Genomic DNA, 13677 nt, shown 5'->3' with positions numbered 1-13677 from the left:
TTTATTATGGGCTTACAGCAGGACAGGAATATGTGAAAGCATTACATATATTAGCTCATTCACTCCCACAAGGTTGGTTTTTGAATCCTTCCCATTTTACAGACAAAGAAACTGAGCTATACAAGCGTGAAATAATTTGACAACAGTCACACAGTTAGTATGGGGTCAGTGGTGACAGGCTTCACATCTAGAAACCCCAGCCCCACTTATGCTCTTAAGCACTTAATAAAGAAATACCATCTCACATATACTGAGCTTGCCTAACTATCTTTCTAAGTCTCAGTTTTCTCATTTGTAAAGTGAAGCCAATGATAATTAACTCAGATTTTTGTGAGACTCTAAGATTTTGCATATTGACTTTTTTTATTATTAAAGTATAGTTAATTTACAATGTTGTGTTAGTTTCAGGTGTACAACAAATTGATTCAATTTTCCATATATGTATGTTTTTTTTTCTGATTCTTTTTCATTATAGGTTATTACAAGATATTGAATATAGTTCTCTATCCTTGTTTTTTGTATATTTTATATATAGTAGTGTATATCTGGTAATCTCAAACTCCCAGTCTATCCCTCCCTCCTTTCCCCCTTGGTAACCATAAGTTTGTTTTCTATGTCTGTGATTCTATTTCTGTTTTGTAAAGTTCATTTGTATCACTTTTTAAGGTTCCACATATAAGTGATATCATATAATATTTGTCTTTTTTTGTCTGACTGACTTCACTTAGTGTGATAATATCTAGGTCCATCCATGTTGCTGCAAATGGCATTTCATTCTTTTTTATGGCTGAGCAATATTCCATTCTCTGTGTGTGTGTGTGTGTGTGTGTGTGTGTGTGTGTGTATATACACATACATACATATCACATCTCTTCTTTATCCATTCATCTGTCAATGAGCATTTAAGTTACTTCCATGTCTTGGCTATTGTAAATAGTGCTGCTATGAATATTGGAGTGCATGTATATTTTCAACTTAGACTTTTCGTCTTTTCCAGATATATGCCCAGGAGTGGGATTGCTGGATCATACAGCAATTCTATTTTTAGTTTTTTAAGGAAACTCCATACTGTTTTCCATAGTGGCTGCACCAATTTACATTCCCACCAACAGTGTAGGAGGGCTCCCTTTTCTCCACACCCTCTCCAGCATTAATTATTTGTAGACTTTTTAATGATGGCCATTCCGGCTGGTGTGAGGTGATACCTCATTGTAGTTTTGACTTTCATTTCTCTAGTAATTAGCAATGATGAGCATTTTTCCATGTGCCTGTTGGCCATTTATATGTCTTCTTTGGAGAATTATCTATTTAGGTCTTCTGCCCATTTTTTGATTGGGTTGTTTGGTTTTTTGATATTGAGCTGTATGAGCTGTTTGAATATTTTGGAAATTAATCCCTTGTTAGTTGCATTGTTTGTAAATATTTTCACCCATTCTGAGGGTCTTCTGTTTTGTTTATGGTTTCCTTTGCTGTGCAAAAGCTTTTAAGTTTAATTAGGTCCCATTTGTTTATTTTTGCTTTTGTTTCCATTACTCTAGGAGACAGATCCAAAAAAACACTGTTGCAGTTTATGTCAAAGAGTGTTCTGCCTATGTTTTCCTCTAGGAGTTTTATAGTATTCAGTCTTACATTTGGGTCTTTAATTCTTTTTTGAGTTTATTTTTGTATATGGTATTAGAGAATGTTCTAATTTCTTCTTTTACATGAACCTGTTCAGTTTTCCCAGCACCACTTATTGAAGAGATTGTCTTTTCTCCATTGTATATTCTTATCTCCTTTGCTGTAGATTAATTGACCATAGGTGCATGGGTTTATTTCTGGGCTTTTTATTTCTGGACTTTCTATCCTGTTCCATTGATCTATATATATATATATATTTGGTGCTAGTGCCATACTTTTTTGTTACAGTAGCTTTGTAGTATAGTCTGAAGTCAGGGAACATTATTCCTTCAAGTCCATTCTTCTTTCTCAAGATTGTTTTGGATATTCAGGGTCTTTTGTGTTGCCATACTAATTTTAAAATTTTTGGTTCTAGTTCTGTGAAAAATACTACTGGTAATTTGATAAGGATTGCATTGAATCTGTAGATTGCCTTGGGTAGTATGGTCATTTTAACAGTATTGATTCTTTCAGTCCAAGAACACAGTGTATCTTTCCATCTGTTTCGTCTTCAATTTCTTTCATCAGTATCTTATAGTTTTCAAAGTACAGGTCTTTTGCCTCCTTAGGTAGATTTATTCCTAGGTATTTTATTCTTTTTGATGCAATGGTAAATGGGATTGTTTTCTTAATTTCTCTTTCTGAGAGTTCATTGTTAGTGTATAGAAATGCAACAAATTTCTGTATATTAATTTTGTATCCTGCAACATTACTGAATTCATTGATAAGCTCTAGTAATTTTCTGGTAGCATTTTTAGGATTTTCTATGTATAATACCATGTCATCTGCAAACAGTGACAGTCCTACTTCTTCTTTTTCAATTTCGATTCCTTTTATTTGTTTTTCTTCTTAAACTGTGTCTAAAACTGGAAGATTCTCAGTAAATAGCAACCATTTGCCTTACTATCAATATCATTAACGACAGCAATAGTGGTCATGTCAGGGAGGGCAGACATTATCATTAGCTGCTGGGAAGGAGTGAATCTTCACATTTTATCTTTGAATATTATCTTTAAAAATATGAATGAAAATGGATTCATTTATTTTGTCTTTAATATATAACCTATTTTTTTTATTTACTTCTGTGCTCAATCATTAATCATTTCATGCCACAGAAATAAAATCTTCTGAACTGCTCAAAGTAGTTTTATCTCCCCAGCAATGCACAAAATCCACACTACATTGTCTAGCCTACCCTCTCAATAACCTCGGAACTGGCTTCTCTTTATCTGCATTTGTCCTAGCATTCTCTACCCAGCAACTAGAGTTTTCATTTAAAATATAACTTGAATCACGTCAGTTTACTTTTTAAAACTTTCCAATGCTCCCTCCTCTATTTAGAATAAAATTAAAACTCCATACCATGTCATGTGAGACCCTATATGAGCTGACTGCTGCTTTCTTCTTTCTCCTCATCTCATTACTCCCCTTCTTCTTACTCAAAAAAGTCCAGCTCCACAGTCCTTCTTCCTGGTCTGTGCACGTACTACTTATTCCTGCCTCAGGGTAAGGCCCCTCCTATTTCCTCAGTTTGAAACACTATTGCCCCAGGGTGTTAGCACTGTTGTGTCCTTATGTATATCTAAGTCTTGGGTTGAATGTTACCTTCTCAGAAGCATTCTTCACCCTCTATCTGTAATAGAACCTCTATCTCAATTATCCCTCTCATTTCACCTCATCTTGTGCTCTTCAAATCACTTACCACAATCTGAAATAATTGTGTTTGTTTATTTTATGTACTCTATAGTTATCTATCTCCCTCCTTGGAATAGAATCTCTGGGAGGCAGCGGCTGTGGTGGTCTTTTATTCAGTAACCTCAGGGTCTAGAATGGTGCTCTGCAGAGTATAGAAACTAATCAATACCTTTAAATAAATCTGTTGGAACAACACAGGAGCCCAAATTCTCTGCAGTCTCACCTTTCGTCTCCATGACCCAGGTCTCAAATGTGAGTGAAGATGGTAATATTTCAAGCTAAATTATTAAGGATATTATGAGGATTAGAGGAGACAGCATCATATAATACTCTAAATTTCTTTGAAGAAAGACATTATAATAAAGGAACTGATAGTATATGACTATTCTATTCACAAAAAGATCTGAGGCTTCTCTCTTAAATGGTAAAATTAAAATAGCGTGGAATTAAATTAGGAATTTGTAAGAAGAAGGGTCAATTCCCTTTGTTTTTTTAATTTAAGAAAATTAACTAAATGGAGTTGCATTTCCAAGATAGCCTCTTTTATGCTAATTTAAAATCTGATTCTCTAGTCAACCCAGTTTACATGACTATCACTGGATTAAAAGTGGCAGCCATAAGGTGTGAGCTTTCCCATCTCTACCTCATTTACCCAGTGAAGCATCTGCAAAACCTCTGTGGGTGGTTTAAATGCTAATATTCAGAAAAGCAGTCTTGGAAGCAAACACCAGCTGTATTTAAGGCCTGCATTTTCCTGGTGAATGTGTCTCTAGGGGTGTAACTTTCCGGTGCCCAGACTTTTAAGCACCATCCATATTAAGCACAAATCAGAACACTTTTCACAAACCACTTAATGCTGTTTAAACCCCACAGGTAAATCATTTTAACTAAACACTTTGATATAGCTTTGCTCTCCAAACTGTCCCTATCTGGTTTTAAGCACTATTATGAAATTGTTTTAAAAATTTAGAGGGTGGCATACGATATTAGAGCTGTTATATCTATATAAATCATGTGTGTGGAATAAGACTGTGTTTTTCCCCCATACTGAGATCAACGCTTAAAATTTTATGTCATTGTCCTCTGTGTATGTGTGTGCTGGGGGGAGGGGCTGGGGGCCAGTACGCATGCGTGCACCTGTGCATCAATTTTTAGTGCAGTGATTTCCAACTTCCATTCTCTAGAAGTTGGTTAGGGGCCCTGATGCTTAATGTGGAACTGAAACAAGATGTGTTCCTTAACTGTATAGGATGTAAATGGCATTATGATCCTTAGTCATTAAGCTTCTTCCATCAAGCAGAGTTCTTGGGGTACACAGTTATGTTTGAAGGAAGAGACTCAGTCCCATCCTTCTGCCTCATTTTATGTGTCATTTACATGTATATGAGCTTCTTCAGCAGTGACATACAGTACCTACCTCCTTCTCACCCAGGGACCATCTCTGAGTTGAGTTCACATGTTTTGCAATACTGAAGGGTTTGTTTACCTAAAGCCCATGGTGATTCATAGGAAAAGAGGAATGGCTCTTTCCTTCCCCTGGTTCAGGCCTCACAGAACCGTCCTAGTTGCTGGCAGGCCTGTGTTCCCGCAGGTTTTTTCCAAACTATAGCATGTGTTTTTTGACGACTTCTGAAAGCTGCAGACTTTTAAGTGCACACCTCTCTTTAAATTATGCCTTTCGTGAAAGTAGAAATAATAAAAGAAGTCTGATTTTTCTACTTCTTTCTGCAGTTTGTACAGCCATAACTTGAGTTTGGGGGCACAATGATGATCTCATGATCATTGCTCAATAATTTTTTTTCATAGTGGTTTAGTCATAAGGATTATACATAAATCTTATCAGGAATACAGAAGAATAGACCACTTCCCCTGGTAATTCTGATGTAGCAGAAATGGGCTGTGTCTACATGATCTAGAGTTTTTATTAGGGCACGGGTGATTTTCATGAGCAGGCAGGTTTAGAAACCACAGCAGTTCAGGATTATCATTTTTCCTCAAACAGGGTGAACTGGACAGAGTTCTACTCTCCTGGTTTGTATCAAATAGCTCCAATTATGCAATTTATTCAGGTTATTTTGTTTACATGACATCAGATGCAATTAAGCTTTCTCAAATAATGGGGATTATTTGTATGGTAATATCTGGCAATGAGAGAGAGGCAGACACCACTCAGATAAAAAGGAACAAAAACAAGTAGGGAAGCCAGACCTCCAAGAGACTGAACTGAACAGTTATCCTGGATCAGGCAGAATCAGAAACATTATCAGCCCTGGTCCATGGACTTAACTCTAGTGTGCTCCTATTTGGACTAGAATCTTTCTCCTTTCTCCACCTCTGTATCTCATTATGTGTCTTGGTTCTCCTCCTGACCAGACTAGATCACTACTCACTTTCCCCTCTGAATCATATACTGAGAACATGACAACTCCAACCTATCTGCCTCTCCCACACCTGCTGCATAAATAATCATTTAGCCTAAAGTGGTATTTTCAAATCTCTGTTATATTTCTCATGATCCTTGATTCGTAAAGAGTCAATCTATTTTTAAGCACTTTAAAACTTAGATTTAATTTTATGAAATGTTTAAAGCGTAGTTATTCTCCTAATCACTGGAATAAAGACTCCATGGTGTGCTGGGAGGAAGGTGAGGTGATACGATATTCTAGGTTCTGATGCATCTCTCTGCTAAGGGGTGTCCCTCACCTCCAGCTTCCCTACCATCCTCATCAAAGAGAGAGAGAGAAAGTGAGAGAGGTGGATAGGGGAGAGAAACAAGAAAAAACTCTTCATCATTTGGCTTCATGTTTGTTTGACAACATATTTTTTATGGAAATTTACTGCTCACCTTGTGTAAATAGAAACAGTAGTGTACGTCAGGACTTATGTCTGGAAACCAATTTTTGTTTAAATCCCTCTTGGCAAATATATTTAAAAATTAGTGAAGTAAAGCAAATATAAAACACTTTCATTTCAGTGACCCGAATATCAATATTTTAGCAAAGCATCCATATCATAGCATGATTTCTCCTATTTGCTTATTAGATGAAAATATTCCATAAAGAACTAATAAACTTAAAAGATATAAAGTAAAAAACAAGATTCCAACTTGGAGAATACATATATACTATCAAAGTTTTCTTTCTGAAATTACAAAGTGTCTGAATTTACACTGAGCTTCCAACAGAACCCTGAATGTGTTTTGGGGTAGAAGCATCTAGAAATGTTTCTACAATTGTTCTTTATTTATTAAATATTCATAATGGGTTTGAAACCATCTAGTGCACACCCTTATTTACTTTCCTGGTGTCTAGAAGCATTTGAATAAAGACAATATCATACACATCACAGTTGATGTTCATACTACATATGCAAATACATCTGCATAGGTAATTTCAAATTTGTCTCTCTTTTTTAAAAACTCTTCTTAAGTAAGAGGCTTTACTTGAACTTTCCAGGGTAAGATGATGTTTGTAGTGGTTTGACAAATGTGATATTACTTTTTCAGCACACATTCTCCCCAATCAATATTTTAGTCTCAAATTTAGGATCTGACCAGGTTTATATGTAAGCCTTTGTGTTTTAAACTACCAGGCTGTATTTCTGATGGCTTCTCAAGCTTGTAAGAAAAAAAAAAAATTACGGAAAATACTTCAGTTGGTTTTTATCCACATGTGTACCTTTGATAATATATTTAAATATTTCATCAGATAATATGTCTCAATAATCTTCTGGCAAAGAGCTATTGTCAATATCTTTATGTCCAGTTATAATAGCTCTCTTAAACTTTCATCAGAATGGTTCTACCCCCCATTCAACAAGAACTAGGATATGAGGTAGAGGCCACAAATATCAACTATGATAGGCCTGGGATTAATTATTGGTAGACAGGGCTGGCTTCATGTGTGCAGTTGTGCAGAGCACCATACTTAGAGGGGTTCCATGCTTGGTTTGGTGTTTTGCTGTCACCAGATTGAAATTCTTAATGATTTTTTCAACAATGGGTCCTGTGTTTTTATTTTGCACTAGGTAACCAGTCCAGTCACTAGACTATTTACTTGCTGTGTGGTCCCAAGCAAGTTATTTAATCTTTGTAAGCCTCATTTTCTGCATTTATAAGAAGGAGAGGCTAATCATATCTATTTCACAGTCTTGGCAAGAATTAAAAGATATGATGCTCTCAGTATGTTTACTGCAGCACATGGTTCACATTCAATACCCATTATGCACGCATTGACTGATGTACACTTCCATTCTGGGGTGGTCCTTTCACTTGGAGCTCTTGACATTGCCTAATGTGTAGACATCACCTACACATCATCCCTTGAAACCTGATCTCTCTCCTACCTGGAGCTCTGTCACTATTCCCATCATTCTTCTACCAACCATAGGCTTTAAGTAATAGTCCTCTTTGATCGATTGCTCTCCTAAGCCATATTAATCACCAAAATCTCTAAATCCCGACTACCATATCACTCTTGGACTATCTCAGCCTACTGACTTAAATCCAGTTTCCGATTTCACCTATACTAAAAAGTAGGCTACGTATCCTACCATGAAAAGTTAATATACCTAGAAAGTCATTTTCTGTCAGTATATTATTCTGCTCTAAAACTTTTACTGGTCTCCCAGAGCAATAATTCCCTATCATTTTCCATGTAACTCTTTCTTGCTATGCAACTACATGGAGAGAGAAGGGAGAATGTAAATATAATTTACAAAAAAATATGCTTATTTGAAAACAACTTAAAAATCTTCACAGTTGATGGGAACAGCTTCTTCAAGCTGCTAAAGTAAATGCAGTAGCCAGGGAAAAGCGGAGTGTCCAGGATGCTGTTTCTCCAGCCCAGAAATCCAGCTTTCCCCAAGGCTCAGCTCTTCACTTTATTCGTTTTCAATACCAGGCTATTTCTCTAAGGAAATAAGAGTTAACAAATTTTAACTGAAAGAAAAAAAAAAAAACCAGTAGATTATTTTCCTTTCACTGTTAAGATATTATAGAAATTCACTTTTTCTTAAGTCACTCTGTGGTGGGAAATACCTGTATAAATTGACTATATCATAATAACCTCAGTGCCTTCTATAATACTGAGGAAGCAGATGCTCTTAAAGATGGAAGGAATCTTGTATATCATTCAGTCCAAATTCCTCATTTTACAGATAATAAAACTAAGGATAAGAGAAGTAAAATAATTTGCCCAAATTCAGTAACCTGCCCCTCCTAAATTTCAGCCAAGTGTCCTTCCCACCATGCCATATTGCCCTTATATTATGAGAATCAGGTTTATTTTCCATGAGAATAAAGGAGGGTAATGTTAAAAGGAAGAGGTTGACTGGATGCAGTGTCATTATGCTTATATGGAGGAACGTTAGTGAAAATGAAAAAAAAAAAAAAAAAACCCACACAGAATAAAAGAAGTTATTCTTGGCAATTGACTGAAAGGAGAAGAAATCATAAAAAGCTTAAATGACAGCCAGATGAATAATGTGATGAGATAAATAAAATTTTGGTACTATTGAGATCAAAAGGAGGAATAAAGTATAGGGAATGAAAGATGATGTCTAGATTTAACATTCACCCTAAAATCATTTAGAAATCTTGAGATGAAAAGTTCTCTAGAAATAATAAATGTAGTGTTACTTAAATTTTTATGGACTGAGAGATTTATGCATTGTCAAAAGATGTCATTAAAACAACTATTCTTTTCTCATGTAATGAGACAGAATATACATTCTATATTGGGGGCAAAATTACACTTTCAGTCATTCCCATGTATTTTTCTTCAGTAGCAGGTCAATTGAAATTGTGAGTGAATATCAAAGGACAGAGTTGAACACTGTAAAAGAAATTTAATTGGGAAGCATTTTAAAAAATTCTTCCATTTGTCCCATTGTTAGAATTACCAATATTGTGTAAGAACTCGCTGAGCTAAAAGTCATCTTCCATAAATGGACTGCGTATGCTCTTTCTGACCCATTTGCATTACGTGTTTATTTAAGTATAGAGAGACTACTGCAGCATTTTAAAGCTTAAGTCCAATTACCCAGGGACATCACAGCATGAATTATAGCTATTATAAGCAAAGAGATTATGTGTCATCAGACAATAAAATGAGTACAATAGTATTTAGCTTTAATTATATTCAAAGATGACATCAGGAGAAGTGATTACTTATATTATGTAGTTACAAATATCTATCATTGCCCCTAACTTGCAGTATACTGCAAAATGTGAATAATATAAGGATCCCAAGGATATGATCTTTTCAGATAAGGGAGTCCTCCTCTGACTAAGATTCCCATATTCCCAGCAGCTTTTTTTGTTGTGTTGGTCTGTTTCTTTGTATTTTAGAGTTACTCTTTTAAGTAAGAAACATTATTCCCAACCCTGGTCCTTACAATTCTCTGTGCTGGAATATAATCCATTTCAAATCAGATTGGTGTCCCTTGGCACCTCCTTTAGCTTGAATTTATAAGTTATCTTTTAGACCTATCTGTTGCTGTATAATAAACACACTTAAATACAGTGGCTTCAAATGATAGCCATTTATTACTGTTCAGCAGTTTTTTTGGGTCAAGTTGGGTGGTTATTCTGCTGGGCTTCCTCATTTGTCTGCACTTAGTTGCAGCTTGGGTCAGAAGTTTTGCTAATCTTAGTTGGCTTCTTACACATTTCTTATAATATCTGTCACATTTGTCTGGCGCAACTGGGCTGACTTAACTCTGACCTATGTGCCCAGTGGTGGGCAGGGTTCCAAGAGACTGAATGGAAATCTTGCAAGGTTTCTTAAAGCCAGCCTCAGAATGGATTCAGCATCACCTCGCTGTGTTCTATTGGTCAAAGCAAGTCATAGAACCAGCCCAGTCTCAGAGTGGGAAATAAGTGGAATGGACTACAAAGTCTCATTGCAAAAGGGAATGGATAGAGAGAGGGGAATGTTTGCAGTCAGTTTTGTAAATAATGTATCACAGACCTAGAAGAGTTTCCACAGAAAATTTATTTTAATTAGTTTGATTAGGGTTAAAAAAAACAAACAAACAAGAAACCAGTGAAGCCTTTCTAAGGTCAAATGACTGTGAAAAGTTGATGGCAGAGTTAAAGTGACTAACCACCCTAGCTTGCCCAAAACTATGTCAGTTATAGAACTGAAAATCCCACATCCCAGACAAACTGGGATGAGTGGACACCCTAGACAAGGACTAGCATGTTCTGATTCCTAGTCCAGTCTTTTCTTCAACACACTGAAATTGGCCTAGACACTTGACCTACGTGACCAAGTAGCTACCAGCATAAAAGCACCTACCCTATCACCTGCAACCTCCACTCACATACTTGCTTATGTTTAATTAGTTGGTTCGTTGGTTATACTCTGCTTTGTTCCAAGAGCGTTTAAGCCATCTTACAAAGCACGGTATATCACAAGGTGATAACTATACAAACCTCTATTGCCATTCTTCAAATATGCCATGTACTTTAATGTTTCTGAATGTTTGTTCTTTCTGGTTTGTGCTTACTCTCTCCCTCTCTCTGTCTAGAATGGCCTTCACTTTTTGTTCTTTGCTAAAATCATTCAATTTACAGTTCCCCGTTACTTTCTCTGTGATGTCTCCCTCCACCTGAAGAATTAATCACTACCTCCACTGTGCTCCCAGGATATTTGGCCCATATTTTGTTCACAGCACTTATCACATTATTCCTACCAAGTTATCTGATTACCTGACTTTATTGGGTTTTTCACCTTTTATCTCCTTTATTTAAAATAATCCACCACATCCAGTAGGCACTCAGTAATTTCTTTTGTTGTTGTTTTTGTTGAACAAATAAATGAACAAACGATTTTCTTGGGGCTTACTGCAATATGAGGATTTTCTCTTTTGTCACTAAAATGCCCTTGATTGCTTTTGGCTTATTTTTAGCTCCAGTTATGTATTTTATACATTTTTATCTTTTATCTCAGTGTAAATCCTGCCCTAAGCAACACAGCTTTCCCTTTCTAATTTGTTGATTTTTAATTGGCTGTAGGTTCCAAAGCTAGGAAACTAGCTCCAGTAATATTGTTTCTAACCCATTACAATATAAATTTTACATTGGGATCTGAAGTGCCTTTGCTTAAAGTCCTGTGTTTTTGTGTTTGTACTTTGCAATACCTATTCTGGCTTAAAGTCCCCACACCCCACAGTGTCCCAAAAAATACCGAGCACACAGTAGGACTCTTCTAAGGCCTCATCCCTCTGGAAGGCTTTCCCTGGCCAAGCCCCTCCTTTACTGTTGGTGCTTTGCACAGTTCTGCCATAACACCTATGTTTTATATTATCATCAAATGCTTACTTATTTATCTTTTCCTCAACTGTTCTGTAAACTCTTTGAGGCTAACATCTGTAGACTATTTGCTTTTGTTGTATGTGGCTGCTGGTAGATACCCAACCAAACTTTGTTTATTTTGTGAATTAGTTAATCAAATTAGTAAGGCAAGCACCAAAATACAGTTCCATGGAAAAATAGTATACAAAGGAAAAGAATAATTCAGATTTTCTCTTGGCTTGTGTTACTTGTGTAATAACGTTTTCATACTTCAGAACAGCCTGTGTCTTCCTGAGAACTTGGTGGGATTGTGTAATTACAAGACTCGGCAGGTGAGAAGAGGAAAAGTCCAGCTACCGTCTTGTTAATCCCTTTAATTTGCTTTACCTCAATTTGCAACTTCAATTTAGATATCTTCCTAGAGGAGATGAGTCTAAATTATGAGTAGTATGAATTCCCTATTATGCTCATATCAACACTGATAAGACATATACATCAAAAAGATATCATGGAAGTTGTGGGACTTTAACCAGTCCTGGAGTAAGAGGTAGGACTTGGTTTGGCAGGAGAAAAGAAGACATTTCAGATAGAGGAAATAAAATATCTAATGCATGAAATGGAAATAATCCACAGTCTTCCTGTAACTGTGAGGATGGATAGAATTTCACATGAATAGTGTATAGGATAAGGACAGGTAAGTCTGAATAGCCCTGGTGATGATTAAGACTAAGGTGGAATATGTACGCTGACATATTGGTGTGTATAAGTAGAAAGGGAGAATGCAAAGTAGCATTTATGAAATATTAGTGGAAAACACCAGAGACAGAGAAAGATCTTGGGCTCTTTCACTGTTAAACAAACACAGTATTCTGGGAGTGAGAATGGGGGATGGAGGCATATGCTCAAGAAGGATGCAATTAATGTGAATTTGTATTTCTGAAGCAAAGAACAATCCACTTTCCTAGCCTTGTCTCTCACCACTGAGCCATATATGTTTTATGCTTTAATGATACAGAATTTTTCATGTTCACTGAATTTATTGTATCCCTTTGGGTGCCTTTGTCTTTGTTTATGTGTCTTCCTCTGTTTGATCCTTACTTTTTCAAGAAGTTCCTACTTTATCTTCATGATCCTTTCTCCTGGCCTTCTCCAAATTGCTAAAAGGGCTGTCACGGTATCTCACTCATGGTTTTTATTTTTTATTTTTTTTTTGGCTGTGCTGCTTGGCTTGTGGGATCCTAGTTCCCCAACCAGGGATCGAACCTGTGCCCCCTGCAGTGGAAATGTGGAGTCCTAACTATTAGAACTGCCAGGGAATTACCTCTCATTCATTTTTTTTTATAACTAGGACCAAATAAAATGACTGCTATTCACCTACTTCTTGATAATAAATAAAAAATAAAATGAGGTTGATCATGAAGAAGTGAGTTAAGTGGATGCTTTCCACTTTTTACAGAGACAAAATAATTGGAAGGAGTTGCTATTTTGATGGGGCGTATGATGAGTTATTTGGGATTTGCTGGGACAGGTGGGAGCAAGAACTAAATCTTGAAATATCTGGTCACCAACTAAGGATTCAAAATAGAATCTCTGGTTAAAGGCTGAGAGACTTGAACGTAATTGACCCAGATACACTGAGAGGCAAATAGATTACAAAGCATAGAGCAGAGTTGTAAGAAATGCCTGCATTTTTGGAAGGAATGGAAAATGAAGAAATAAAGGCTGTGGAAAAAGAGAAGTGGGGAAAAGTCCTTAAAATGTAGTTTCCCAGAGGTCAAAATAAAAGAATTTCAAGAAGAAAAGGGCTAAAGTTGTGCCAAATGTAGTAAGGTGGTCAAAACCTGAAGAAAATAATAAGTTAGGATTCATCAAAAATCTGATCATTGATAGGAGATATTTGAAGGAACAATTTTAGGAAAAACTATTGTTAAAATGTATGCTTTTATTATATATTTTATTTATCTGAGGTGATAAAATGTTTACTCAGGAAAGGAGAAATTTTTAACGACTGTCAGTGATCTTTG

The 13677-nt window shown here is 36.1% G+C and overlaps 1 protein-coding gene across 2 annotated transcripts in view; it reads left to right on the top strand.

Moving 5' to 3' along the window:
* Positions 1-13677, top strand: part of CNTN5 (contactin 5) — a 1402912-nt gene that overhangs the window by 1119959 nt on the left and 269276 nt on the right. The window lies entirely within an intron of this gene.

This window comes from Balaenoptera ricei, chromosome 8 (assembly GCF_028023285.1).
Source record: "Balaenoptera ricei isolate mBalRic1 chromosome 8, mBalRic1.hap2, whole genome shotgun sequence".
Lineage (NCBI taxonomy): Eukaryota > Metazoa > Chordata > Mammalia > Artiodactyla > Balaenopteridae > Balaenoptera > Balaenoptera ricei.
This window is presented reverse-complemented; position numbering and strand designations above follow the sequence as displayed.